The sequence below is a fragment of the Sapajus apella genome, unplaced genomic scaffold, assembly GCF_009761245.1.
Source record: "Sapajus apella isolate SASKATOON/1434 unplaced genomic scaffold, GSC_monkey_1.0 scaffold2, whole genome shotgun sequence".
Classification (NCBI taxonomy): Eukaryota; Metazoa; Chordata; class Mammalia; order Primates; family Cebidae; genus Sapajus; species Sapajus apella.
Window position 1 is genome coordinate 9,685,708 of NW_022436942.1, and position 5,610 is coordinate 9,691,317.

General features: G+C 40.2%; 1 pseudogene; it reads left to right on the top strand.

Moving 5' to 3' along the window:
• Window positions 1-310: 310 nt before the first annotated feature.
• Window positions 311-1,931, top strand: LOC116556685 (annotated as a pseudogene).
• Window positions 1,932-5,610: the final 3,679 nt, after the last annotated feature.

Genomic DNA, 5,610 nt, shown 5'->3' on the forward strand with positions numbered 1-5,610 from the left:
TTTTTTCTGAACTGAATGCTGAATGGATGATGGGGAGGAGAGTCTTGGAGAAAATAAGTTTGATGTTCATTTTTGAAACAGCCTTCTGCCAAGTACATGTGGCCTGTGCTCAATTTCTACATTTGTTGTAAATTGAGTTAAAGGGAAAAAATAGAGCTATATTTATTCAACTAGTTGGTAATTTCTGAAAATAAAATAAAATAAAATAAAATAAAATAAAATAAAAAGGCATGTTTCCCCCGCATGCCTTGCTTGGCTAGGGCAGAGGCGGTGGGGCGGGTAATCGGACTGCAGAGGGCGCCACCTGGGCTGGGAGTGACGCGCGGTCCTGCCTAGCGTCACTCGCCATGCTCTGGCCCTGGGCTCCCAGCTTCTGCCAGTCAAGAGTTGGAATGCAGCACCTTCCCTTCCCTCAACCCTTCCTTCTGCAGAAGCGAACTCAGTAGAACTTCGTTGTTTTGCCTTTTACTCTGGGGTGAAAGAAGCAGATGATGAGGAGAAAATAATGAATGTCAAAGGAAAGGTAATTCCCCCAATGCTGGTTGTCTCCACTGTGATCCTTGTGGGTTGGAAATGCATCAACACCCCAGAAGGCTATCTCTAGTAGATGTATCACTCAAAACACCCAGAAGTTGTTGACAGCGGCACTCGGAAGAGCCGGTGGTTTCCAAGCTGCTTCAACAATGGAACTCACAATCATCAAGCAGAGGAAGAAGAAGATACAGACAAAGAAAAAGAGAAAGAACAAAGACAGAAAGATGACAAAAATTTTTTTTAAAAAGCTTCAGCTATGGGACTGGTTTAATCCATACAATCACCCAGAGGTGCCGACAGTGACCAGTTGGAATGCACTGGTTGTGTGCGAAGGCACTTAGAACAGAACTATCCTAGAAAATTATTATGCCAAACAGAAAACTGCCGTGGGGTTGATGGTTTTTGCTGTCAGAACACATACAGAGTATTACTTGAAGGAGTTTATAACATCTGCTGATAGGTACTTCATGGTCGGCCACAGAGTCATATTTTACATCATGGCCCATGTCACTATGACGCCGTTGATAGAGCTGGGTCCTCTGCGTTTCTTCAGAGTGTTTGATAAGAGGTAGCAGGACATTAGCATGATGCGCATGAAGACCATCAGGGAGCATCTGTTGGCCCACATCCAACAGGAAGTCAACTTCCTCTTCTGCATGGATGAGGACCAGGTGTTCCAAGACAATTTTGGGGTGGAGACCCTGGGCCAGTTGGTGGATCAGCTACAGGCCTGGTGGTACAGGACACATCCTGAGGAGTATACTTCTGAGAGGTAGAAGGAGTCGGCAGCATACATTTCATTCAGCCAGAAGGATTTTTATTACCACAAAGCCATTTTTGGTAGAACACTCATTCAAGTTCTCAACATCACCCAGGAGTGCTTTAAGGGAATCCTCCAGGACAGAAAAAATGACATCGAAGCCAAGTGGCATGATGAAAGCCACCTAAACAAGTATTTCTTTCTCAACAAACCCTCTAAGATCTTATCCCCAGAATACTGCTGGGATTATCATATAGGCCATAATGCAGATATTAAAATTGTCAAGCTATCTTAGCAGCAAAAAGAGTAAACGTTGGTTAGAAATGATGATTGACTTCAAATTGTGCCAATAGTTTTTTGAATTTGAGAGAGTTATTATTCTGGCTACTTCCTCAGAAAAGTAACAATTTTAGCTTTAAGAAAATATTAACGAAACACCAACATCACAATCACATACTATTTCTCTTTGTAACTTTGAGCCTTGTAATATGAGAGAATGAATCTATGGATCTATGGTAATCAGATGTAAATTCCCAGTGATTTCTTACATATTCTGAATTTGGGGGAAATGCTATCAGCTGAACCAGAAACTTGTCATAGGCAAAGATAAAGCTAGAAACAGGCCAGGCACAGCAGCTCATGCCTGTAATCTCAGCACTTTGGGAGGCCAAGATGGGTGGATCACCCGAGGTCAGGAGTTCGAGACCTGCCAGGCCAACATGGTGACACCCTGTCTCTTCTAAAAATACAAAAAATTAGCTAGGCGTGGTGGTGCATGCCTGTAATCCCAGCTATCAGGAGGCTGAAGCAGGAGAATCACTTCATCCTGGGAGGAGGAGGTTGCAGTGAGCCAGATCATACCATTGCACTCCAGCCTGGGCAACAAGAGCAAAACTCCATTTCAGAAAAAAAACACCAAAAACAAAACAAAACAGAAAAAACAACAGAAACACTCTTCATGTGTCGGATAACATACTGGAGAAAATGGGGTGGTAAGGGAAGGGTTGGCAGTGAGATATAGTTGTGGGGGTTTATTCCCTTGATTTCAATGTTTTCCTGTTTCTGATGGGTCTATAGCAACAAGGAGTTGCTTTGAAGCAGGAGAACTTTGAATAAGGACACCATTTGCCTTGGCAATCCTCAAAAGGCTTCAAGAGCAGATTGCTTCAGGCCATCTGTAGTCCATCATTTTCTCACAAGGATGTCATCTGACTTCTCTGTGAAAGTCTTGTGGAGATTCCCAGTAAGTATCATAATGGTGCATGGTGAGACTGGGGAGAGAAGTTTGGTGGTGTCTGGTTTGTGTTAGGATTTGGCCTTTGGCATTTTAATGGAAATATATGACTAGATATGTGAGTATGCATGTGCTTAACAAGGATTTAAGTAGATAAATATGCATAAGGCTAAGAGTATAGTATGGGAAAGAAGGGGGGTGGCAGTTTATAGTACATTTTGAGGCTGTATTTTAAGGCAAAAGGAAGAAGATACGTAGTTTGTCTAAAGCAATATTTTGAGATTAGGATTTGTAGTTTATTTTCAAGTTATATTTTGAAACTGAGGAGAAAGCTGGAAAGGGAAAAAAGTTTTAAAATGCCATTTGAGGTTAAGCTGTTTGGTTGGAATTTTTATTGTCAAATTTTGTTTTATTTGTCAGGAAAATGGTTGCCATAATTGTTTTGGCTATTTTTTGTTGAGAAGGGGTGTAGTGTGGGGGTATTAGAGTGGAAATGATTTATTTGGATTTGGAAATATTTATGAGTATTTGGACCTATAGACAATATTGATTGGAGTGTTGTACTATAAGGTTTAGAAAGTTTTGGGGAAAGTCTATCTTGTAGTTTTACATGGAGTGTGTAATAGTAATAAGTTTTATAACACAGGGACATGTCTACCCCTGTAGGCAGGGCCAATGTTATAAGTAGTTTTTGTCACTAAGATGGTCCTGACCTGAATTAGAATGTCTACTATTGATTTAGTGACAATGTAGAGTCGCACATAAATTTAATTTTTTGGTGTTTGTTTTGTGGGGCTATTTGAGGCACTTTTTGAATTTTTAATTACGTAGGGTTTTAAAATTATGTTGTTATTGGATTTGATAACAGGTTGGCTTATATATAATAGGCTATAAATAGAGATATGAATATTTATGAAGGACACTGTAAGTATTATTTAGTTTTTGAGGGTGGATTAGTTTAGTTAGTTGTTTCATTTAGAAGGTAGTATTCTAGATGGCCTAGGTCTTTTTATGTGATGAAGGCAGAAAAAAGTTTAATAAGACATTTTTATAGAAATAGAATAAAAACAAAGATTAACGTTGGAAACTAGATGTTAAAGTACTTTTACTTTAGAGGAGGTAGGGCCTCAGGAAAGAGGTAGTAGTAATTTTATTGAGTTTAAGTTGGAAAAATGAAATAAAATAATTGAAAGTATTAGTTTGGGAATTTGTAGTCTAGAAAGAATTTAGGATTTAGCTAAAATTATAGAAAATAATAAAAACTCAAAAATAGTGAATAAGACTAGAATTTAATTACAGGTGTATTATAGTTGGTTTTTTTGAAGCATAATTTTCTTAGTTTTTATTTTTATAAAAGACAAATTATAGTAGGACAAATTTTTAGGCAAAATAAGTTTTCGTTTTATTACATTTGGCTTGAATATTTGTATAAAGTCAGTAAGAATAATTATTTGTCATATAGGCATTCTAAAAAGTTGGCTTAGTTGGAACTTTGTTATAAGGAATTTTACATTAGACTTTTTGAAATGTTGAGTCCAGTCATGGGTTTATTTGCATCTGTAAATATTTGTATTAATTGGGAAAATTTTCTATTTTGAGGTCCCAAGAAAACTTCGGGCCGTGGGATCTGTTAGAAAGTGACACTTTTTATTTATTATAGGTTAGGAATTTTGCATGGAGTCTGTATAGATAAGGTATGAAGCTAGTTTTTTAAGAGGCTTTATAGGCTTTATAAGTTAATTTTTATATTTTAAAGTAGTTTGTAAGTATTTTTTTTGGTTAACATTTTGGTAAAATAGTGTTTTTAATTGTTAGAAAATAGATTTTTATTGAATTTATGTAAATAAGTATATTGTTATAAATTAAGTGTAAGTATAAATAGTTTGTAAATTTTGGAGTGATTAGATAGAGAAAAATACGTCTTAGATTTTGTTTGTAGGAGTGTATTTTATCTGAATATTGAAAGTTGTTAATAGCTTAGAGATCCAAGATGTCTAAATATGAACAGCTCAGGAGTGCAGTTCCCAGCGAGAGCAATGCAGAGGGTGAGTGATCACTGCATTTCCAAATGAGGTACCAGGTACATCTCAATGGGACTCTTTGCACAGTGAGTGTAGCCCAGGAAGGGCGAGCTGAGGCAGGGTAGGGTGCTGCTTCACCCGGGAAGTGCAATCCCTGGAGGACCCCCTTCCCTACCCAGTGGAGGCCATCGGGGGCTTTTCCATCTACTCCAGCACTCCAGTTTAGGTACTGCACTTCTCCCGCAGTTTTTACTTGCCCACTGACCAGGAGATTCGTGGACCGAAAAGCGCCATGAGTTTCCAGCACAGCTGTTTCAGCTGATGCTGCAGGTTTCTGCACAAAAACTCACATAAATCCAGGTGGCCATTTCAACTGGTGCCTGGAACGCCTGGGAGACAGAGCCACCCATTCAACGGAAAAACGGGGCTGAAAACAGGGAGGCAGGTGATCTGGCTTGACGGATCCCACCTGGACAAAGACCAGCAATCTGAAAAGCTCTGGATTGAGAGTTTTGCAGCCATCAGCCGCTGGACCTGGGACAGTCCTGACCTGAATTAGAATGTAGGGGAAGGGGCGCCTGCCATTACTGAGGCAATCCACCGCTACTGAGGCAGTCTGCCATTATTGAGGCAGACCGCCATTACTGAGGCAGTCCTAACTGTACCTCTGTAAACAAAATCGCAAGGAAGTTTACACAGCAGCTGGGCAGAGCCCATGGCAGCTCAGCAACACCTCTGCTGGCAGACTGTGACTAGACTACCTCCTTGATTGGCAGGGCATCTCTGAAAAAAGGCAGCAGCATGTCAGGAACTTATAAATAAAGCCCCACCTTCCAAGGACAGAGCACCTGGGAAAAGAGGCAGTTATAAGTTCCGCTGCAGCAGACTTAAACGTACCTGCCCAGCAGCTCTGAATGGAAAAACGGAGCTACCAGAACAGCCCCAAGCTCTGATAAGGGACAGACTGTCTCCTCAAGCAGCTCCCCGACCCCCGTATATCCAAAGAGGCACCTCATAAAGGAGAGTTCTGGCCAACATCTGGCAGGTACCCTTCTAGGAGA